Raw genomic sequence first — 25,484 nt, forward strand, 5'->3', positions numbered from 1 at the left:
GGAAAAAATGAGATATTCAAATTGATATCGATCTGAACCAATCCATTGCATGAGGTCCATGAAGTAACTAAGCATCTCAAACTCAATTTGTAAACATTGCTAAAACAAAAAAGGGTGTGCGAAATTACAGTAATACTGTCACTTAACATTTTCATCCTGTAATTGATTGAAGCTAAAAGTAATTTTCATTTAAGATATTCACATTTTTTTCAATTTTAACTGAGCATCTATTACTGATAGTGAATATTTGCAGCCCTGGTCAGACAAGAATTGACGATGAAAATATTCAAACACATTGATTGTTTATTTCGCTTTGTAAAAAACTCAATCACTTACGCTTTCTTCGTTGCGGTAGTGGAATTGAATGTCCATCTTTTATTCAAAAGCGAAGATCCCCATAGGGAAGATTCCAATTTTTTCGGTGCAGTAACTCAAACTAAATTTTTTATTTTTCTCAAATTAAATTGTTTCTCTAATTTTAGAAAAAAGTTTCGAGAGTTCCCTAATAATCATTCAATGATAGCTTTTCTTTATCTCTTGTCGGTATATCGCTTTTTGAGAAAAATTTCAGTCCTCTTCAAATGCTAGTCCAGATATTTTTTAAAGTATTTGCATATGTTTGCATACGATACTTGGTTTAGTAGAGCCTATACATCCACAAAATATCATTAAATTCTGAGAGGGTGCTGCCAACGGTTAGCGCGTAATCTTTATGGATCTTATCATATCCCCTAGCAAGTTACTGGGTCATATAACGTGCTTTGTGACGCAGAAATGTCAAAAGTTCAGACCAGATTTTCTTCAGTATGGAGAGAAATCTTTTGTGGTGGAGCCTAAGAATCCTTTGATGGCCAGCCATTTTAGCATAGTCACTTGAAAGACTGAAGAGAGAGAAAGAGTGCTTCTCATTAACAGTATATTAAGACAGCTCGGTTCGTTAGGCTTTTTGTTAACTTTTTCCTCGCTTCACGCCTCTCAATGTTCTCGAATCTCTAATTGGAGTAGTCAGTGCAACTGTAAGCGCTTATTAAAAAAAAAAAACTGTCTGCGTCTTTAATCGATGTTGTGCTTAAATTTACGTATTACGTAACTAGTCTGATTTCTTTGTTTTAAATCGCTTGCACTCTCTTGTTTTTCCTGAATGAAAAAGAGTAAAAAAATTTTGAAGTTATGGATCATATTACAGAAGCTTCGACGAGCCACTCGTCTCATTTAAGATACACAGGCGAGTCTAGCCAATTTGACTTCTGTTACAGGGCCTTATCTTCAGCATCCTCGTGCTTGGATTTCAAGTCATTGGATTCTGAACAAGTAAACATTTACAATCTAATTATATTTTTTTTACGTGCTTCATAATGCGTACATAATTACAACCATTTCAATGTAAAATAACAGTAGAGATATTACTCGGATTTATTTCTACGAGAACGATCCTATTTATGAACATATACATATTTCGAAAAAAAAGTGATCCATTTAAGGTCGAATGATTTAATTTATGTAACTATTTGGTCACTATTTAAATGAAAAAAGTCACTAAAAACACTATTGTTTGACTCCAAGTTCGTCCGTGGTCCTACGCTTGCGTCCTGAGTACTTTTTGATCTCTTCCTCATACAAAGTTTTTGTTAAAAAAAACGTTTTTTCCTTAAGAGTACTCACTTCAATTTGTTCAGAAGAGTTCCAGACAACTTAATTGTCTGTTGAGAGATTCACTATTTATTGACGTTGGACTACGTCTTTGTTTTCTATACTGGTATGCATTCTGTAAAATTGGAAATGAAACTAGCAAATGTTGCGTGATGTTTCAAACGATAATAACAGCATAACCACATGATGGATAACAATAACCAATATGTTGGCGGATAGATAAAATGTTAAACAATTATGTAATACGCTAGCTATCATTATTTTTTCATCGCAAAGCAGTAAAAAATCGATAAAACGTGTCAAGGACAAATTTACGCGAGCAATGAACCAATCACATGCGAGAACTCCTAGCACAGACGACATGAATAGAGTATCAATATCCAAAATAATAACAGAAATAAATTAACAGTCTCCCCGTCCCAATAGGTAAATTTATGTTTGCTTCCATGAGCCTAGACTAATTTGATGTCTCGAAGGTAAAGGTTTTTCGTAAAGTTTGAAATAACCCCTTTCCTTGAACAATTTCTAAACCTGCTGTGAGAGCATAATAGAAACTGATGTCTTGAGAGAAAACATGCTGGTAAAAGCAGAGCACCGCTAGTTTCTCGTCGTCTATCGTTGCAGCGGGCACGACTTCTATTCGCGTGCAATCAAAACTGCAACGCTGCTACTGATGGTGATTGAAAGTTTATCGCATGAATATGACTACCATAAAAACCATAAATTACTCAACAACAATTTTACATTTTTGCAACGGTTGTAAGTTACTTTTATTTATTTTTTATCATCCAAATTCACCAAATAATCGTGACCGACATAATATCGAACGAGTGAGTTCCTAAAAATACTAATTTATTGAAGAGTAAGAGTGGGCGAGTGCTTATGAATTTTTTGTCCATTTACTAAGATCTATTAAGAATCTTTTTTTTTACATTTCAACATTGTTAGATTTTTGTTTTATTTTAAATTTTTTAACGAATAAAATAATATATTTATATTAGCTATCTTCGTAATACAGTGAATGTAACTGTTGGCAACTGTAACAAACTTGTAAGGCAAAAAAAAACGAATCTTTTTAAACTTCAGCTTTGTTTTAATTGTTAAATGTTGTTTGCACAAAAAAAAACACTGCAGGCACAACATCACCAAGTGTAAATGAAGTTCTTTCGCGTGTAATTAAATATATTTATGAACAAATGAAGAGAGGGTGAAAATTCAAATTCGTTAATCACTGTACAAACGAATTTATTGTTTCTGTAATTATCAAAATTAACCCTACAAAAATAAAAATAAAAATATGGAAAAAGAATGTGTGATTTGAATAGATTTGCAAAAAGTGCAAAAGAGTGGTTTTGTAGCTTGACCAGGGGCGACTCGTGGCTGTTGAACCTACCTGTTCAACTAGAAATTCTGAGAATCAGAGTTTGGGGAAGTAATTACAATTTTAACCGCGAATAAAAGCAAGTAATCCCCTTTGTTACTATTTAAAAATAAAACTAAAAAATAAGAAAATAAGAGCATGAATTTGGATTTTAGATTCATTTTTTGCCTGACGTCCCCATGTGCAATGCACAGGTTGCACCTATGGACGAGTCGCCCCTGAGCTTGACAAAGTGATTTCTTCATAAATCACGTCTGAGCAACCTGAAAACAATTTCTTAGAAAGTCGAACATTTCGACTCTACAGAAATACTATAAATAACATTATCTTTCAATTTAGAGTTGAGCACTTTGACTTTTGCAACATCGTTTTCTTTGGGACACTCTAATGCACAGTTGCTTGGTTTAGTAGGGCCTACATTTCCACAAAGTTTCATTGAATTTTAATAGGTGCTTTCAGTATCTGGTCGAGTTGGTACGAAATCGGTTTCTAAATCGACTTTATCATCTCCTATAGCAAGTTACTAGGGCATATAACGTGCTTCAGATCAAAGAAAGTATCAGACCAGAATTTTTCAGTCTGGAGAGAATTTTTGTGCGGAAGAGCCAAAGTATAAACCTGTGTCGAATTCTACTAAGATTGGAACCTATTTGTTCCTTATTGAAGAATCATTTTAACTACCAATTTACGCGGTATTTACTTTGGTATTAACGCCATCATTTTGTACCTGATTTTAAAATTTACACGCTGTTTCATGAAGATCAACTTCAGAAAAACCGATTTTTCTTTTTCATATGGTTTATTGGTTTACAAAACCAACTTCCCGCATATTGACTTTTTTTTTGTTGGGGAATTAGAAAAACTCTCTAATTTTTTTCTATCTTTTGCACAGATTTTGAACTTACCACAGCTTAGCCCAACGGATAAAAACGATACGGAAAAAAATTCAATCAAATCACTATTTTTCTCAATAATAAACCATTTTTCTCTACAAAATTATTAAAAATAAAGGAATCACTCCTATGTTCATCTCATCGCTTCTATTGGTCCAATTTACTGTAAAATTTCATTCTGGCCACTCGACCAAATCGAGTAAAATTTAAATTACTTTTACCTTAAAAAAATAATACAAATTGAAGGTGAATTGAACACATAAGAGCGAAGAGATGAACATAGGAGCGTATTGTACACAGGCTGGCAAAAACCTGTAATTTATTTTTCGATATTAGAGAATGTTAGAGAACCTGAAATACAATCAGGGAAAATTTTTTGCCCGAGATTCGTTTATAAACGGCCTAATGAAAGGGTAGCTATTGTTTGAATACATTTTCCACTGGGTTCTCAGAAATGTGTTCAACAACTTTTTTTTCTCAATTTAAGTTGAATTTAATTTAAATTGAAGTCGAAATTTATTCGCAAAATTAAAAATCTTTTGCATAACGATTCTACCAAAAAGAAATGTGACTGAAATTTGAATCTAGACCTAAAATCTTCAATAATTTTGAACCCACAACTTTCGTATATAGAATCAGCGAATGATATTTCTCAATTGAAAGTTAAATTTAATTTAAATTGAAATCGAAAACGGAAGTTTAATAAACATTGAATATTGTAGAAAAAAAAAAACGAATGATGCGCTTTTTTTCTTTGCTGCACTACAAACAGATATTTGAGCCCTATAAAGGCTGGTTACAAGGTGAATAGAGCATGCAATTTTAGAGACAAATTTTGCCTGAATCGCAGTTAGGTTTGATTGGTGAGCAAAATCGCGCCATATAACCACACTATAAGTTTATTTTTGATTTTAATGAAATTTTGTACACATATTTGGCTTAACGAACTGTGCATTTTTCACAGATGGACCCATAAGTTATTTTCTCAATTTCTTATTTTCTTTGTAGCTCAGAAACCGTTGATTGTATAGGAAAACTGTCTGAGAATGAGATGTAGGGAATTAATAATGCCTCACAAAAATACACTATAAAACAAAAATGTTTTTAACTAGAAAAAATTGAAAATAAATACTAAATTTCGTTCAAAAATTATATTTTTTTACTTCGTTCAAAGAAACTTCAAGTTATTACGCAACTTTTAAAAGAAACTCCAGGATGGAGAAAATTTTTTCATGGAAATTCTTTTTATTTTCTAATTTCAACATTTTTCAAAATATTTGAGTTCTAATAAAAATTCAGACAGTCATTCAAAATCAAAAAGCTCTTGGTAGTTAACATTCTAAATGCATCGGTTTTCGAGTTATTCTGTATTTAAGTTCGAAAAAATCGTCAATATTTGTTTTCCTAATCTATGCGAGGTTCTCCAGGAAAAACCATAAGAAATGTATGATTATCATTAATCTAATGTTTCAAATGATATATCCATGCTGAGAAATTATCCATTTCAAACTTGTTACTAGCTACCATTGAGCAAAATCGTCTGAATTTTTGTCGTATCACTATTATATTTTTGTGAAAGCTAACGACGTAGTAAGACTAGGGTCTTAGAAAATCATTTTAACGTTGTAATGTTTCATTCCACATTAAAAAAAATCCATTCAATTTAAAAAATATTAAATGACTGGAATGGATAGAATTTGATTTCAAATCTCTGTTGTGTTTAATATTGTTATTACAATTTAAAATTAACAAAAAATATGGGAGGGGGAAAAATTTTACCGTCAGTTGTTTTAAAATTATACCAAACGCTAATACTTGAACTTGACGACTGCATATTTCGTAGTTGCTCCTCCGTGAAAGATCTGATCCAGTGAAGTTGCTCACTTTTTGAATTAATTCACCATCTTCAGTGTACAATAATTCAGTAGCTTCTGCTTTTTGTAAAGATTGAGAACGGTATTAGCTGCGGTCTCATAGTCGACTAGGAAAAGTAGAGAGTAAGGAAATGCTTCATTGGTTGTTGCCAGATGCCGAGTTCACTTCTGCATCTCTAACGACTGTGGCGGAAAGGAAGGTCGTTTGTCACCGTGATGGATTTTTTTTAATACTTTTTATCCTTCATCCTATGCTTATCCCTACTGCTTCTCTTTACCGAACCTAGTTTATTACTCCTGCTAAGTATCGATAGTAATAATTAGCTGGAGAGGTGTGTTCTGTGTGTTAGGTCTGACTGGAATTTAGCATGCAGCAACGGTAAAAGTAGGAGGAAGAGGGGGATCTTAGAAATCACCCATTCGTTAAAGTTCTTCTGACACGAACGGTCTGATTCTACAAAGATTTAAAACGGACTCTTTAACCCTGAGCTTACAAGTTCTCCTCAAATGTCCAATGTCGTACCTCTGAAGAATTCCAAATAATGAACACTGACTAGCTTGCCGTCAAGGTTCATGTATGAACAAACTATCGCGGGATCCACAAACTGATAGAAATGAAATTGAATTCATCACTTGAGTCAAGGGCTCTTTGGCGATATTTTTCGAATTTTTAGAATGTTGTGATGGAGCTTACAGTTAAGAGTTTATGTACCTTTTTGCGCGAGAACAATGAGAAAAGTTTGAATACTTTTTTTGGTGTGTAATAATCTGTTTTAGTACATCAACGTAATAATCTTCTAATAGCACAGTTTTTCAACAACAAAAATAAAGCATTTGGCCATTAAAAGTATTAATTTTTAGTCGAATTAGGTGCATTTCTACGAAACTCTCTTCTTGAAGACTTGCAATGTTACCGATGGAGGTTGGGAGCAGGTCAACTAAAATCATCGAATCCATAAAATTTTATCAATCCGTTTTTATTACTTTATGAAAATAGTATTTCAGTTTTATTGCAAATGAGAACGTTTGTCCCGAAAAGTGTTTGAGTGCTGAGAATTACATTCGAAACATATTTTCGGCAAAGTTAAGCTTTGTGCTTCAAAAAACGGTTATCTGAGGACCGACGCTTTAAATTGCTCTAAGTTTCTCTCTATCGCTCAAACCTCTGTGCAAAGTTGGAAAAAGGTTCTCAAGAAGTTGTACTTTAAAATAGAGTAACCCATTTTTTACGATTTTTGGAAAAATAAAAAGGAATATAACCCGTCAAACCAACTGTTCTATGTTGTTATTGCAAAAAAAAAAACCATCAATACATTGCACTAAAAGTTAAATAATTACTTTGGTTACTGAAGGCACTGACGCTCTAGAGCAGAGGTGCTTAACCTGAGGTACGTGTACCCCTAGAGTTACGCGAAAGCCTTCAAGGGGTACTCGAAAGAAAAATCAGTAATGGCGGACAAAGCAATTTTTCTTCATAATACAGTCATACCTTGATATAAGGCAACCTTGATATAACGAAACTTTTACCTCGATATTACGTAACTTTTTAAGATGTATTGAAATTGAAAATAAATGATACAGCAACTGTTTTTGGGGTATTAATTGCTTTAAAAAATATTTGTAGTAAGTTTTGAAATTAATGAAACCAATGCGAAAATCGTCCTTAATGGCCATAAGAAAGGATTAAAAATACAAGTAGGTGATGGGAAATAGATTTTCGCGCATTTTTGAGTAACCATCAATAGTCTTGCATCAATAAAAAAAATTTGCTTTTATTTTTTTTCCTCTGAAAATTTTTTCTCAATGGGCATAAGAAAGATTTAAAAATACTGCTAGGTTATGGAAAATTGGTTTTCGCGCATATTTGAGTAACCATTAACACTATTGCATAAATTTTAAAAAAATATTTTTTGCTTCGATATAAAGTAACTCGATATTACGTAACGAAAATAAAAAAAAATGTTGCCTTATATCGAGGTATGACTGTACTTTATTTGTTGTTTGAGCTTGCTCCTAAAACATGACTGACAAAACCATAGCTTAATTTGAAACCTGAACTAGACTACCACAACATGATCTACCACTACTCTCTCTTACTCTGCGAGAACATTGTAAGCCAGGGGGTATAATTGATTTGAAAAATATCGCCAAGGGGTACGCGGACAAAAAAAATGTTTGGGGACCGCTGCTCTAGAGTCTAGATCAAGTTTTTATCCTTCGATCTTTGGTTGCTTAACTCTTCTTCCTAGCAAACTTTTCTTTTCTTGATACCTCGCCAAATCGCGTTTTCGGAAATAGAATTAATTTCTCTAGTTTTTTGAGAAAAACACTCAGCGTTGAGTTCATGATTGATTTCAAAATCAAATTTAAAAAATTCGGGCCTCAAATTATGATTGATTAGGCAGTTTTGATAAATGGTTAGTCTTCTAATTACCAAATTGCAGTGTTACTAAGAGAATGGCTCTATACAATAAACCATTTATCAAAGATGAGTAGCAGGATAAGGTTAAACGACTCCCATTTTTTCATCTACCTAGTTTATTTACGACTAATATGATCTAATATAAGAATTAACATTAGTCAATAAGCGTTATATAAACCCCTGTCCTCGGTGTCATCTCAGATGACTTCCAGGTATGATTTGTGATAATTTAAATGTAATGCCAAATGCCCGCTTGACATGAGTCCCGCGCGGCGGTGATGATCCCCTTGTCTAGGTTTTCTGCTGGCCACGCACCTCTCAAAGGTACCCTCGCTTACCGGTTTGCAGTAATCAATCATAAAAGCCGTTCTAATTCGCCTCCGTAATGACTTCGGATCGCGACCAACTGCATACGTGTGCCAATTATTCACAGCAGGCAGAGGCATTAATCATTCATCGTCTCAGAACCGAATCGAGAATCCAAAAGTTTTGGATCCGCAATCGCTTCTCACATTTCCAGGGGTGTATAAAACTTCTATAAACGTGCGAAGATCTCTCCTAGGTTTCCTTTCCCCCGAACCAACGATCATCGTTCCACTCGTTAACCGTAAGGTTTGTCATGTTTCTCCGGTTTTCGGACAGGTTTATTATAATTTTATGATGAAAATTGAATTGAAAAGTGACTGCGCCTTTCCAATCGATCGCGCGCTGCCCGGCCGGGGAAAACAACTTATCAATTCAACTTCAACGCAATTTGTATGTTAATGTAAAATAATATTAAAATATGCTGAATATTTCCGCAGTACGCTGGATTCGACGGCGGATAACAGCGCTGGTGCCGAGGCGACCGAGAGGAAGAAGGGACAAAACACCTTAACGCCAGCGTTAATAATTAACAATTAATTGTTAAATTCATGAAGTGAAAATATTCTCGCCTGTTCCGAGCCAAAAGTGTCGGTTTCGCCTCCAACCTCCCCGGGTGCTGCCTGGAACCCTAAACCCGTTGAATCGCCACATCGCCACGTACTCACTCATCTAACTCATCTCAAGGACAAATTGAAACCTCGAACCGCGTGAACATGGGAGTGATTTTAAGTTCTAAACCCGCCACGGCTGGCGGGTGGAAGAAAGGAGAGGGAACTGATTGCGGGACATTCTAAACATAAAACCTCGAAAAGAACCACGTCTAAGCGTTGGTCGATCGGTTCGTGAACTTCGGCGGAAAGTATGCTGAAAGAGTGATGATGTTGGAAGAAAAAAAAAACCGTCGAAACATAACCTCACCATCGCAGCAGCAGCGTGGAACCTCTCGAAAGAGTTTGGGTTCTTCGACCAAGAAGACCAAGCCGGGGAAAAAGATTGTGCCTCAAAAATAAAGAACAGACCAAGAAGTGGATGAAAAAATGTAATAAAATCCACTTGGCTCCCTCTTGCTTGGAGTATTTATTTTTTGTGTGTTTTCTCGTTTGCTCTCGCGCGCGTCCTGCGTCGCGGCTGCCCGCCACCATCAGCACACTGTGTGCTGCGGTTACTGGAAACGGCTTAAATTTCTTCCTCTTCTTGTGCGCTGAACTCCCCCGGGTTGAGAAGCAGGCTTTTAAAAGCTGCTACTTCTTAGTCTTATTAGTCTTCCCCCGTAGCTGTTGCTGTTGCTGCCGATTCCCTCGCCATAAGCCGCCGAATCGAACTCTACTCTGCTCTGATCGCTCGCTGATGCTTCCTGCCTCGGCGCGTTCCGATTTTTGTTTGCCCCGAACAGGGACTTAGACCGCGATCGCACAAAAATCGCGAAGAACTGAAGTAGTTCTCACTTCTTCTCCAGCCGAGCAAGTAATGACAAATCGCTTGTTGAAACAATCTACACCACACGAACTGTCTGCGCTGCCCGGCACACCACCGACTGTCTGGCAGATGTTCGATTTAAGATGAAAATTAATCCCCCGTCTCGCCTTCCGAACGGGTACACAAAACAAACGGACAAGATAGCAAACAGATCTAGACTGGCTCTGTGGTAATGCACTGCCAGCCCGAATTAAGTTTAATTAAAATTAAATTAAATAATAATAGTCTACAGAGCACTCGGCACGGCAGTACATCGAAAGGCACCAGTCTATTTGTACAGCAATCAATTTCACTGATATTGGCCAGCATACGTACCGTCTGTCTGCCCCGATGTTGACTAGTAAATTATTATGTTACAGACAAAACATTGCTGCTGATAAAAATCAATACTAACGATAAAGCCCTTCCCCCCGTTCCTCCTGCTCCGCTGTCTGTCTGCCTCACAATCGGTGACAGCGGCGCTTGTCAGACTCCGAGAATTATGATGGTTCTGCGAACTCGAAATCCACACCGTTTTGCCCCGTTCCGGCGTCCAGAGACCAGCCCAGGCCAGGCCAGGCCGGCCCGGGCCAAGTCAGTCGTCAGTCAGTAAGTGAGTGTGCTGCAACAGATAATAAAATTAAATAGGAAAATAATTTAATGGCTTTTCGTTCCACGTCGATCTTCGGCCTTTGCCCTCGTCGTCTTCGACCGTACGAAACGGTGGTACTACAAGGGAAAACGTTTGATTAATGTGCCTGTTGTGTTGTTACTAGGCGAGAGGTCGTTTTTCAGCTTCTCGAACATCTTGCGCCTATCGCAAGATGTTCGAGAAGCTGAAACACCTCTCGCCCCTTTCATCATGAAACCTCACCGCGGCCCTCCTCCCGCAACAGGCTTCACAAACTCTTTTATCAGGGTATTTTACTTGTTGACTACACGGAATGTGTTTTTTTTTTCTTCAAGTTGTATCTACTGTCAGTTTAGGCTGTGGAGTTGTACGTCGGGCTGTTATCACTGGCTTGTCCCCGAAGGGTTTGACATATTTCGACAAGATTTTGTGATTATATAGTGACTTCAATATTTTCTGCCTAACTACATTTTCCATTCTGGGATGCTGGGATATTCACCTCGTTTTCCAATAAAATTGCATTGTATACCTATATTATGAGGATTTAATTGCTTCCTTTAACTCTGTCTCCTGAGCGTACAGGTTAGAAGCGTGTGAAACTCAGTTTTGCAATTTCAAAAAATATTGAAGGAGAACATTAGATCGTGTCTTGAACAACGCTTCATAACTTTTCTTGCATTAAACAAAAAACACATTAATTCTTAGCCCTGTTAAGCGACCCCAGCTGACACTGGTGGGATCTCTATCGTCATAATAATTTTCCGAAAAAGCCACCAATTTTCGTACAATCTCTCCCGAGCCCCGACTCGTTTGCTGGGTTTGGCAAACAATGCAGTCGGTGAAAAATTAAGCAACAAAACACTTCACACTGTTTTCTCTCACATTTTTCTCTGCCAGCTTGATGTTTAACAATCGCCAGAGACCTTCTGTGACATGGCTGAAGAATAGAAAATGTTAGATAAATTAATTAGATAAGCATTTTTCACCTCCGCCCTCAAACCGTTTTGACAGTCGACAGTTCTTTCAAATTTGTTTCTCCCTTTCTCGCGTCCCGTTTCTCGCACTTGTATGCAAATTAGCACATACACACATTCCTTCACACTTTCCCGGCATCAGTGTCAGCACTTCTGGCCCCGAAGAAGATCTCCCGAAAGGGTCAACACGCCTTTTCCCCCACCACTGACCATCGTAGAACGCATTCGAAAATAATGATTTATGTCGCTCTTCTTGCACGGATCTCTCCATCTTCTTCCATTCTCAGTTGGTCGGGTTGACAGTTTAATAGAAAGAAAATATTTTTATTATTCATATTTTGTCATTCCCGACATTCGCGCGCCAGCTCGGCTTCTGGTTTCTTGACGTGAAGCAGCGTCGGCCCCAAAGGAAGCTTAAGCCAGGGCTGCTTCTTCCTGGCGATTCAATTTTTGTCGCTTTTGACAGCCACGTCCCATGGGGATGATGGTCCGTGCATGGCAAAAAAAGACCCCTCAACACCGGAGTGCTAATTTTAACGGGTGAACGACAGTGGAAGCAGCAATAGCCGCGACCAAAGTGTCTCGCGTGAATTGAATGCCGATGTGGCCGCCGCCCGGTTTTTGGTACGGCACGTTACGCGGACGGCCGGAGCTGCCAATTTAGCGCACACTTCGGGCTTCCCGACGCGCTCCGATGAGATAAACTGTCAAACGCAAACGTTCAAGCGAGAGAATGCCTCCAACTATTTTGCGCTTCTATGATATCGAAAAATATCGTTAGACGGCCGCACCAGGGAAGGGCTCACGCACAAACACACACTCGAATAATAAGGCCTGTTATTAGGCGACTCGGGTTCGATATTTCAAAAGCAAATATTTAGCTTTTCCTGGCAAGCGCGCGGTGGTAACGTACCGCTTCGAACCGGCCTCGAGTACTCCAAAACGCAAAGAGTCATGCTGTCACTTACGCTTCTCCGTGACCGCGCGGCCTGTCGCTCGTTCCAACTCTCGAGAAACGTAAATTAATAAACAAATAGAGGCTTCGATGTTTACTTGCTTAATTTTTTTTCGCTGCTCTCCGCTTCTTGTTCTCTGTGCCAAGCGAGATCCACGCTGTTGTTGTTTACCCGCGGCTAGGTCTCGGAATCGGTCGCTTTTTCGTGCTTTCTCGCGACAATCAGTTGCTTGCGGTTGCGCGCTCTGTGCTGTGAGATTAATGAGGATGAGAAGCGACGCCGTGTCTGCGCGGCATCCTACAGTATACAGTGATCTTTGTGGCTTATCTGGCGAAGGCACGAGCAAAGTTGCTGGCCCCGGCTTCCAAAAGTCGCGGTTTTGTGCGAGTTTTGTACTGAGTGCTGTCAATACTGTCATTTATTAGCTCAGAATTGATCGCGGTTTGAACTCGCATCGCATTTCGCTGATTTTTCTAATACACTGTCAGGTTGAGAGGAGATCTGGCAGGTTGGTTTTGTTTGTCTGTTGCGTATAGCACCAGTTTTTTTCCGGCTAATCTTCCGAAGAGAAAAGGTTACCTTGATGAAATCTGTTCATGTTTTCTTTCAAACCAAAAAATTGAGTCTTACTCGATAAATAGAGTGGTATTTATACTTGCCTCATTTTTTATTTTGATTAAAATTGGTAATTGGAAAAAAAAACTAGAAACTTGTCTTGTATCGGAAAAAAGGAATTTAATGCTGAAAATTATTAATCAGAATATAAACAGTAATATGGACACTTCAAATAGTTGAAAAAGCAAAGTACCTGAAAAAAATAGTCAGAGGTTCAACACTCACAAAGACAGATACGAAAACCTTAAATAAGAAGATAACTTTGTCTCTTTGTTTCAGCAATTTTACTCTAGATTTGTCTCAAATTTGTTCTATGTTTTCGATTATTTCCTTTACTAATTGAGACTTTATTTTCACTTTTTTTCAGTGATTATCAATTCTGTTTTATCGTGTGCACCCCGTGGAAAAATGGTGAAACTAACTGCACATTTTTTAGACGATAGGTAAGTTATTACAAACTTTATGTTGCTTAATTTACCATTCATCGTTTATCAGCTCTAAAAAGTGGAAGTTGAAGAGGTAGTGTATAAGACACGTCCGCAAGATTAATCTAGAATTACGAGAGCCTGTCTTGTGTCGCTTTTGCGTGGATTTACCTTCGGCTGTTTACAACAAAACTGTTTGTTTTTATTAGAATTGAGTTTCTCAGTACAACTTGTTGCTTGCTATTTTAAACTTTTCATGAGATAAAATCGTATGAAAAGGGGGCTGTCCACATTCCACATGGACAGAAAAATGGTCATTTTAGACCCTTCCGTCCCCCTCCATGAACAAATGTGGATATTTCTAAAAACCTCTTCCCACTCCGTTTTTGCTTAAAAAAAGAAATGTTAGCAAAAAATAACAATAATAGTTTTAAATTCAGTCCAAAACCACCTGGACCAGAAAAGCTATACCTAAATGAAAAGAATCCAACCAAATTTCAGCCTAAAAGGGCTAAGTGAGAAACGCACCAAAAGATCACGAAAAGGCGAATTGATTCCAAATTTTGTTGTAATTAGTTCTCTGCATCTTTAACAACTATAACGGAAAAAAGAGGTGATTTTTATCACCGTGATCAATGAGGGATTTTTATACTATTACCTTTCCCTCCGCCTTTTTATAGACTCTATTTCTTGCGTTCAAAAGAACAGAACAATTTTAATTTGACTAAAGCGCTCCTAAAAGCTGAAAAACCCATGAGTAAAATAATCAAAAACGCACCCTGAAATAACTCGATGCAGTTTAAATGCTTACAAAAAAAAAGCAAAAAGGCCACAACAGAACATTTGAAAAAATTATCTCAAATAAGCTTTTAATAACATAAAAAGGTAACTAAAACCTGAAAAAATACCGTTTCTGGAGACTCGAAAAAGCCAAAAATGGAAATAATGATTGAAACGTTTTTATGAGCCAGAGAAATATGATCAAAAATGGACTGAAAGTGCTTTTTAGGTACAAAATAAACAGAAGAAAATGAGAATTCTTCCTTGAATATATAAAAAAATCCCTATAAACAATAAATTCACTACAAATGCTTGGGACCGCTCCTAGAATCCAGAAAAATGATTAAGAAAATGATCCTTAATTTGGTTCAAATTATTTAAGTAACTTTAAAGAGAGGAAGAAGCTGAAAATAAAATGAACCAAAGTTAGCCTAGAATTTAAGCCTTTCTAGGAAACGTAGAGATCACGAATAAAATGATTACAAATTTATATGAAATATAGCTAACAATGACTCTAAAACTAGAATAATCTGTAGAATTTGATTAGAAGCCAATGTAATTTTTCGGCAGATTTCCATTTTTTTGAAAAAAAAAAATATGTCCACGTGGACTTCATTACCACCTTCCCCCCACCCGTCAAAAGTGTGAATATTGGCTTACCTTCTACTCCTCTAAAGCAGGCCACGTTGAATGTGGACGGCCCCAAAGGTGCTATGTTCGGAATTTTTTACTTTGTTCGACAAAAGCGAAAAACAAATTTTGCTCGAGAGCTCAAACTGGATAAAGATGAAAGATTATAGCTTTTTGGTTGCCTACGGGAAAACTTCTTGTAAGTTTCTAAACACTTGACTCACTTTCGAGCTGGCTAAGAGCCCCACAATTCACAGGAACATTTGAAAACATCTCGCCGAATAAAATCCTGTTCAATTCCTTGTCTGTGCAGATTTTCATTATGCGGCAGACTTCGTCTCTTGTTTGTTTTTTTTTTTTTGCCACGACTAGGCAATGTAACGTGCAAATTCGATTAAATTTGTTTGAGCAAAAAAATCGAACTAATGGAATAGTGTCGTGACGACGACAAAAATTGCTACCAGGATTATGAAAAATTCGTAAGATTGTCACGAATACCTACGGAGAACATTAAAATCACAACGTAGGCGGGGCGGTGTAGGTGATGAAATGAGGGAAATCGAAAAAGAGGACGTTGTTTGTAGGTAGACGAACGTTGTGCGCGAAATACATTACGTTTTTCTTCAACTGTATACCGCCAACGCTCATATCGTTGAAAGCACAGAAAAACATTACAAGAAAATGAAAAAAAAAACTTATTGTAGGAGAAGCTATGCCAGTGAAGTTTAGAGAGAGCTCTAGAGAACTAGAGCCGTTATGGAACATAGCTGCAATTGTTTCATTCCTCCTGCGAAGTGCAAACTACAATTGGCTTTTTCCAGGGCCATATACACGTTCTCAAAGCAATACTGAATTCTTTACCTTGTAAATTATGAAATATGCAGTTCTAATTCCAAACGATTAAAAAGTAGAATTAAAAATTCCAAAAATAAGGCGAATGGAAATTCACAATGACCAAAAGAATTCATTGACTCTCACTGTCACTATTGTTATAACACCAATGGCACTTCTTAGCGCCTCGAAATCATTTACTCGAAGTAGTAAATGTTACCACTTGCCAAAGCAATGCGGATTGAAAACGGCAAAGAAATGTTTCATATTTTCTTCCAATCTGTCGTCTGCAAGGCTCTTTCTCCACTGAGAGTTTATACACCAAGGTTTTTTACGCGGGGAATGTGTTCCAAATTTTCTATGGGCCGCGTTTTTTTGAATTGAAAATATAACGAGCAACCTGTCCTAAAATGTTTGAGCCTCGTTTGAATATGATTGTCGTCAAAAAAATAGGGCAATATTTTAAGTTTTGAGTATTAACACCCAAAAAATGTGATTTTTTTTTGGAAACGGATATTTGATAACTTGTGACTTAACACGGGAAACGTGATTGAAATGAGGTCGATATGTTCTACTGTTTTTGAGTAATGGAGAAAAGCAACTTGCGTAGGAAGAGACCTTAGGGGCTGTCCACAATTTCACGTGGACAACTTAGTGAGGAGGGAGGGGGAAGGTGGTACGCAAATGTGCACGCTTGTCCACGATAGTGGGGGAGGGGTTAATGATAATGTCCACGAGGACACAATATTTCACCAAAAAAATGGAAATCTACAAAAAAATGTTTCATTTTCAATCATTTTCTTTCGTTAGCAGAGGTCTTTGGGACACTTTCAACTAAGCTCGATTTGGAATATGTTTTGTCTTTAGTCTCATCCATCTATCAATCCACTTTTCGCTAAATTTGTAAATATTTTCTGCTTTGCCTTTTTCTTTAAGGTGGAAGTGTGTTGAATTCATAAATGGCCGACTTCGAGCAACCACGTGGTCGTCGTCGAATTTTCAAATGCTTGCCACTCGGTAATAGTTAATGCGTCACTTGTGAGAACATATTATCATGTTTGTTATGGTGACGAAAACATAAGATAGTGTTTTCATAGATAACGCATTAACTATTCCCGAGTCTTATGGCACTGAAAATTTGTAGTCGACCACGTGGTGACCACCCGGTGGCTTCTACACACTACCACCTTAAGAACGCTTCTATTTTTCAACAATTTGTCTAAATTCAAATCATTTCCTTTTTAACCTTTTCCTCTCATAGAATTAATTTATTAATTTAATAAAACCACAGAAATAAACATTTTTCGACTTTTCGTTGTAAAAAAATGTCCTCGTGAACAAAGAAGGTGGGGGGAGGGGATTTGGTAAAAGTCCACGCTTGTCTACGAGGGGCGTCGGAAGGTCTAAAATGACGATTTTTGTGTCCACGTGGAATGTGTTACTGTATTACATTCTATTGTCGTGCGTCGTCTGTGCTTGGAATAGCGGGCATGCGGTTGGTTGAATTACAATCAATTTGGCAATGAATATTAACCATTGTACTATGAAAAATTGTTTCATAAAATGATTTCATAAACCAGAGTAATTCTCTATCCAACGAGATCACAATGACCAAAATCCTGTTCTGTGGTAACAAAGCTATAAGCATTTAAAATCTCTCATTCTGCCATTTCACGCTATCTTCGATTTTCTGGCATGCCTCCTACTACAGCAAGACGTAATTTTACGTCAAAAATAACAGAAAATGCTAAAGAGCGGTATTAAAACGCTCACTTTGGGTTTAACAAGACAGTTCAAACGTTATGAAATATAAAAAATGACACCTTTACTGTGCTTGTATGGCTTGCATCCGCAATATTTCGGACACCCGAAAAATGTAATAAAGCACTCACAAAGCATTGTTTTTTTTAAACAACTATTTATTTCATAAACTCTGGGATCTGGTTTACAAATTGAAGTGTGCAAAACATCATTAATTCTCAATTGGTGTGAAAATCTCGTACTTTGCGCTTTACTCAACCCAATACAGGATGCGCCATAAATATTGCAACAAGAAAGAGCGAACCGTAAACCATGGTTTTTTCAAATAAGAAAAAACTTGAAATAAAAAAATATTAAATATTAAACGGGACACAAACACTTATGGTTCTTACAATGTAAAAATTACCTTTTTTACCGACCGGTTTCGGGTAAGCTGTTACCCATCTACGGGGCGATGTCCAAACTTGTGTGTTTTGGTTGGACATCGCCCCGTAGATGGGTAACAGCTTACCCGAAACCGGTCTGTAAAAAAGGTAATTTTTACATTGTAAGAACCATAAGTGTTTGTGTCCCGTTTAATATTTATTCGCGAGTTCTTACGTTGCACTAAAATTTAAAATTTAAAGTGAAAAAAATATTAATTAAGTAAATTGAGTAAAAAAAACAACTCATACAATATGTCCTCATTTAGCTCTGTCATAAGAGCTAAAGGATAAAACTCGACTGCGGACCGAATGTCATTTTGGGGAATTTCCTTCCAGCAAAGATTTCTGTAGCTCGTCCAAACTTGTGTGTTTTTGTGAGCAGGCCTTTGCTCCTAACATCCCCTAAATTGAGAAGTTCATAACGTTAAGATCTTCCGAATTTGGAGCCCACTCATTCTTGGTGATGAGTGAGGGAAAGTTAGACTTGCACCAGTCTTGAACGGTCTTCTGTGTGTGACCCGAGGCACTGTCTTGCAAGAAGTTCCAGTTCTGAGTGTTATTCGTTTTCTGAGCCCAACAAATGTCGACCCGAATTTGCATTTTTGTTTCAATACATATGGCGCACCCTGTAGGCTTATTACAGTCTCCTCGGTGATCTTGCTGGCAGCTCTGGTCCAGAATTAATGAAAATGTCTGTCGTCTTTGGCAGCTTGTTTCTTGTCCGGAAAACTTCCGCTTCACCAGAGCCCAAAGTTTTTCGATTGACCGCAGCTACAAACATAGAACTATCCGCACGATCAATATTTTTGCCACTTCTAGGTTTCCTTTGGACACTTAAACGTTTAGAAAACCTTATCAACACATTGTGGACTGTGGTTTGAGGCAATTTAAGTTTTTTTCGGGTTCACATATCGAGAGATACGGATTCGTACGTCTTTTTCGTTCGTCGACATTTTGGGCACTGTTAACGAAATGTTACGAAAACAAATCTAAGTAGGCGAAAGTGTAGACCCCCAGCTATATTTTAGTGAAAAGAATCGCTTATAGTTTGAAAAGTGTAAGTGTTACACTGATTTGAAAGTGTCTGGATTGTTGCGGATACAAACCTTGGGATGTCTTCACAACCGAAATTTAAGACGATTAACATTTAGTTTCAATACCTTGAATTTTGTATTTTAAACAATATTTTTACCGGCGTGCCAAACTGTTATTGAACCCAAACTATACCGCAACTGTACTGAAACTAAATTGGGACTAATATGAAACCAAACTTGAAATAAACTAAACTAAACCTTTTTGAAACTAAACTGAAACAGCACTAAAACTTGACTGAAACTTAGCTGATACAAACTTGGAACCAAAAAGTAACTAAACTAAAACAACGGAAACTGAACGGAATTCGCTCTGCAACTAAACTGAAACTGAACAATAACTGAACTTAAACGGGACTCAAACGGGAAACTGAACTGAAAATGATTTAAACTAATAAGAAACTGAACTAAGTCTGGACGGAAATTAAACTGGAACTTAAACTAACATGAAACATGGATGAAAACTGCAATATAACTTAACAGGAACTGGCTTGGAACTAATAAAAAAAAAATGGTCTGATAAAACTTCAACTAAACTAGATTTGAGCTTAAATTGTTTTAAAACTAATTTGTAACTAAACCAAAACTCCACTGAAACTTTATCGAATCTTAATTAGGGTTACCATTTGATCGGAGTCAAAAATCAGGACACCTTTTTTTCTGGCACAAATCTGATCTAAGCTATTTTCATTCTTTGAGATATCAACAAATAAAACCACAATTTGAGATTTGCACTGCAACATACGCCAAAACACAAACAGGAAGATTGTGGTAGATACCTAAAAATGTAGCACACGTAAGTTGTTTTAAATTATACTTAACAACTGTCAGATGTTTACGGGTTCAACCGACTAGACAATTTTTCCCGTCAAGACTCAACCAAAGAAAAAATTCGTTCAAAATGAGTCCGTTTCGTTCCGGAGTTAAAGTAAAAGTACTGAAAAATCTTCACCATTTCTAAATATCTGGCATCATCCAGAAAAATCAGGACAAATGCTAACATATAAAAAATAAATCAGGACGCTCTTAACGGTTCTCAAAATCAGGACATGTCCTGCTAAATCAGGACGGATGGTATCCCTAATCTTAATTGAAACTAGACTGAAACTAAATCGAACCAAACCTGTACTCTAATTGAACAGTAACTGAGAGTAAGTTGCTGAATCCAAGTTACCCAACTAAGCGTGCACTAGATATCGAAAAAGGCGACAGCGCTGATCACCAGCACTGGCATCGGCACACTGACGAATGTCAATGTCAAGCCCGGTTTTGCACGGTGGCGCGAAACCCGATGTCCTGACTGTGCGCGTTGCATCGCATCGCATATTGCCGTGCTTCGCGTCATCCTCATCCGATGCCACATGCTGTGCGGAACCTAATTTGTTTGCTTTCTCGTTTGGGTTCGCATTGTCTTGTGCTGCAGTGTGCACTGCTGCTGACATCAACTCTCACCCTCATCCCCTTTCCCGCGAGCAGCTCAAGTAGAACGCAACGCAGTTGCCAGCCTGCAAGCGGTTTGATTTACGACTTTTTAACTATCTTCGCACCGGGTCCATACATTCCGGAGAACCCGAAAATCGATCCTGAGGGCCGCCACCAACCAACGGTGATTAAGATATTTACAAGCTTTTGTTTCGCTGCGCGCGGTAAAACGGCGAACAATAGCGACTTCTGTGGGAAAGGGAAGAAATAATCAAACCAGGCCAGCGGGATTATTGCAAATTAATTAGGACTAATCGATTGTCGTCGTTCGGCACGGATCACACGGATCGCGGATCGAATGCAAATCAATCACGTAGGCATCGCCTTTGTGACCTGCGCCCCAAACGGTGTTGACAGTTATTTTTACGAATGCCATTAATTTTCATTTAAAATAGTAGCTGGTGCCGACGCCTGGGGGACCCCTAGCGCGAACGAAACGTGCTATTTGACATTTCGATCTTCGAGCCAACAAACCGTGTAAGTCACGCACGAGATTTTCTAATCATGTGCCAACACCGCGTGAGACGCGCGATATTTTTAGTCCCCGTCCGGCGATGAATGGGAAAACAAAACAGCAACTTAGAAGACGCGCTCTCTCTGCTCTTGCTCGGCGGCGGTCGGCGCCGGTTTTATTTGCGGTCGTCATCGTCGTCGTCGTAAGTACCTACCCACAGTGGCTTCTATATTTTCGGGCACTGTTACAGTACATCTAGGAGGTTTCAAAGTTGTTGGTATTATTCTAAAACTTATTACCAGCAACTTTTCAATTGTTTCGGCAAAACTCGAGCCGCCCCGCAATCACTAGAGGGGCTGTCAAAGCGACCATTTTCGTTGGTGGCTGGAACTCCGCCGTCGAGAGGCTGATCGTATTCGGGGAAACGTTGGCAGCCTTTGCCTTTTTTGTTGCGGGAACTCCTCCTCATTCCAGTTTGGCATTTGCCGTTCCGTGAAACAATCATGATGAAATTCCTGACCTGCACCGAGCGCGCAGTTCAGGGAGCGCGCGGAGTCGGGAGCGAGGATTCGGGGACGCCACGTTGGCCGCCGGTTCCAATCTCGAAGCAATCAACTCTAAAGCACGAACTCCACAGATTTTTAGAGCTTTCAAAATATTTGCTTTTTCGTGGCTTCGGAGGCGGCGGCAGCGGGCGGTGGACCCCCGAAGCGTTGTCCGCGCCAGACCAGACGAGATCGAGACTCTCTCGTTTAGAGTGAGTGAGAGACGACGAGTATTGCAGCGGAGCAGAAAAAAATTAACTCCAGAGCCTCCGAAAACTGCCTCATAAATTCATAAGATTCGTGCAACACGATTTTTTTACGTTATGTTGTTTTGTTGATTTCCGAAGTTCTCGCGTCCATCGCGGTGGCGTGGCGTTCCCCGGTCTAGGTCTACCTTGGGATACAACAGCAGTCCAGCAGCGGGAAGACGGCCTTAACGAACGAAATTAAATCGATTTAAGAACTTCTCTCTTGTCGTCGTCGTCGTCGTCGTGTGATGGGTTTTTGGTATTTGGTTCCAGAGAGTGGAAAGATTAAATTTTCCGAAAAAATGCACACAAAAAATATAATGCGACCACGACCCTGCTGGTGGTGCCAATGGTCACATATGCAGATTGGACGGTTTTTCGCCGTCGTCACCACCGGACAGGATGGGAACAAAAACGGTCAGACAAACGATCTGATTTGAATAAATTAATTAGAGATCTTTCGGGTTCGATAAGCCGTTTGAGTTGCTGCTGCTGCTGCTGCTGCGCAGTTTACGAGCGGATTTTTGCGTTGGTTGGCCATGGGATGTGCTGCGCGCGGAAGCACGATCTGGCAAGTTCGTAGCTTGTATAGCGTTGACGGACCCCTGGGTGCGATTTGGTGCAACTTGGCGTGTCATTTTAGCTTCGCGGGTTAGCTAACGAGCAGTGTAATGTTTTTATGTTTTGATTGAACGAAACAAAAAAAAAGCTGAACACATAGCGAAAGCAACCGGGGAGTGCCGCAGCTCTCACCTGCGTACAGGTAATGGGAAGATTGTTATCAGGACACCCCGGGGGAAACCGAAGCCGAAGCCCTTCACAAACCCGATGATAATGACGATGATTACATCGCACCATCGTATCTAATGATCATAATTCAAAACAGACTGGTAGCGTTTGTGTTCGCTGGGGAGAACCGCACCCTCCTCCTCGAGCGTTGTTTGTTCGTTGGTCTCCCCCTCAGTGATGACGTCATAATCGTTCAACTTTTGACGTTTATATTTAGCCTCCGAAAGCAAAACCCACAGTCATACGATAGCGTGCAATTTATTACTCTTCCCGTGGCCGTCATCTGATATGGAATGGAATGATGGTGGCGGTGGTGGTGGATGATGTAGCGAAGTTGCTGTGGAACATGGTGGTACCTTTGAAGAAAAGTCGATCAATTGAATTGAATTGGGTGGAGAGATAAGCCGCTTCGAAAAGCTGATGCCGCCGCCACCGTCAAAATAGAAGTTGGAAAGAATGGATATGGAAAAGCTGGATATCGAGGCAAAAGGAAATAGTATAGTAGTAGTCCATATCACGTTGACCTTCTTCGTTTCCTTCCGCGCTCCTTTAACCCTTCGGGGCATTACGCCTTCCCCAACCGAAGAAGCAGCCCGAATGCCGAGAGAGGCGAGAACATGATTATGCATAATATCGACCGTGTTGAAAGGAAATGAACGGAAAAGAATTACCAGCAATTGAAGCATACCACGTAATTTTCTACTGAGGCCCTTCGCACCACTGCCAAACCCATCTTCCCGCTGGCTTTTTCAAACGATAGAGAGCGAGGATAAAAGACGACCTGAAATAGATATATTAAAATTAGTCGAAAAACTTGTACGCGATGCAAGCCGCCGTTACGTAAATGGAAAGCCATCTTGGCGGAGTGCGGCGTCAAAAAGGCCTTCAATAAACTGAAGAAGGGATAAAAAAATACTGAGCACTGAGCCTAGCTCCCTGGTTGTGGAACGAAACTGACCTTATTTCCGACAGTCAGCGAACCTCGGGCCAGACAACAGCAACAATGAAATGGCACAAAAATACCGAAAGGCTTTAGCTTTATAGTGCTCGCCGCCGCCGTCATCCAAAAAAGGGAAAATTCTCTTCGGCCTGTCATTATTCGCCGTCTTGTTCTCGTTCCGACTTCCCCTCCCCCTGCACTCCCCCACTTCCGATTAGATCTGTAAGCCCGCGGTAAGTTGATAAAAACAGACGAAATAGTTTTCCTCCATTTATGACGTTCATGTTGTGCCATCGTGTTTCGATTTTTTCATCGAACCAAGATCAAATCGCGAGGAAGCAAACAACAAACAACCCTAAAACGTTTCTCAGTGTCCGGTTTTGTCTTAATTTCGACTCCGACTACGTTCACGACTTTGCACAATTCTCGGAACTGTCACCAGCTGTTGTTGTTGTGTTCGTCCATTTTCTACTGCTGCTGCTGTTGCTGTTGCTGTTGGTACTTTCGGGGCACAATCAGTCTAATAACGTTTAAATGACCTCATTAAGATCGCCGGCTGCCGCAGCCGTTGCCGCTCGAGGCAGAGCCGTTTCGAGGAAATCGCTGCATAAGGAATCCATCAAACGCGGTGAACGCTCTGCGGAACGCATCGCTTCTCGGGAATTTGACGGATGAACAGCAACAGTGGCAGTCAGTTGAAACAAGTGAGACGCACCGCTCTGTGTTCGTGGCAAGTGCACTCGGTGCTACGTGAAGGCTGGCAGATTTCCTAGAAATTTCCGCAAGTGCAATCTCCCCGTTCCAACTCCGAGAAACAACTGAGCCGTGTGATAATTCCATGATGTATCGATGAGATAAGCAACAGCCGCGGATGGTTTGGACCGTGCAAGCCTTTCTTCATCCGGGATTCCGAGCGGTACACGGATAAGTGGAAGAAAACACTTTTTGTCAGTTTTACAGCACCAGGTGCGCGCGTGTCGTGGGAAAAATCGTTCACGCACAATGATCAACATAAATTAGCATCCTGACGACGACGACGCAGTGATTTCTGCAATCGACAATCGACAGTAAAATTCCGGCCACCGTAAACGAAAGCGTGTGAGAACCTTGCCGTTCATTTGAATAACAAACCGGCGACGGCGACGTCGTTCGTGAGAAAGAAATTCGGAGTACATATCGCTCACCACACTCAGCCCCGGCTAGCAAATAGAAATGGAAAATAATAGGAGCACTTTCCGTTTGACAGATCGTGGTTAGGGTTAACGAATGTGTACACATTTTTTTTCTTCTAATATGCTAAGTAGATTCCTGTTGACTCACCAGAATAGCGATGGATCAACGGAGAGAAAGACCTATCCATTCTTAGTGTGTGTGTGTCTTTGTATTGAATTGTGACTACACAATTTAATGCCTTCATTTGAATAATTTTCAGCCTACTTTCACTTGCAGGCGCGTCGTATCCGGGACCCATGGCCGGGAGCAAACCGGGAGGTTCCCAGCCGTAGCCGAAAGGTGCATAACTAAAAATCAAATAGATAAAGATGAATGGAGGGGCCGGCAACGAACTGCATTCGTGTCAGTTAAACAAAAAATCCACCGTAAACTAAATATATTGTGATGTAAATCGGAAAAAAATTAAAGCAGGCAACCCTCCGCTTCCGGTATGGCAATGTTTGGGAAAAAATATGCCTGTCTGGGCCCCGTACAGGAATTTTTGACGCGGGAATGCAACTGTCACGGATTCAGGTCGTCACGGTCGCCATTAGCCGGCAGGACACTTGATTCGAAGTTATCAGAATCTAGTCGCTTGTTTTCGGTACCGGGTTCTGCCTGGAGCAAGCAGCAACCGGCAGAGGGCACCGTCGA

At 39.3% G+C, this 25,484-nt stretch overlaps 1 long non-coding RNA gene across 1 annotated transcript in view; it reads left to right on the forward strand.

Annotated features, from left to right (window-relative positions):
- The window catches only part of LOC129724463 (uncharacterized), an 88,225-nt gene that overhangs the window by 23,407 nt on the left and 39,334 nt on the right, over positions 1 to 25,484 (forward strand). The window contains exon 3 of the long non-coding RNA XR_008727926.1: positions 13,585 to 13,660. This is a non-coding gene — a long non-coding RNA (uncharacterized LOC129724463). The remainder of the gene's footprint in view (positions 1 to 13,584; positions 13,661 to 25,484) is intronic.

Source organism: Wyeomyia smithii, chromosome 2, assembly GCF_029784165.1.
Source record: "Wyeomyia smithii strain HCP4-BCI-WySm-NY-G18 chromosome 2, ASM2978416v1, whole genome shotgun sequence".
Lineage (NCBI taxonomy): Eukaryota > Metazoa > Arthropoda > Insecta > Diptera > Culicidae > Wyeomyia > Wyeomyia smithii.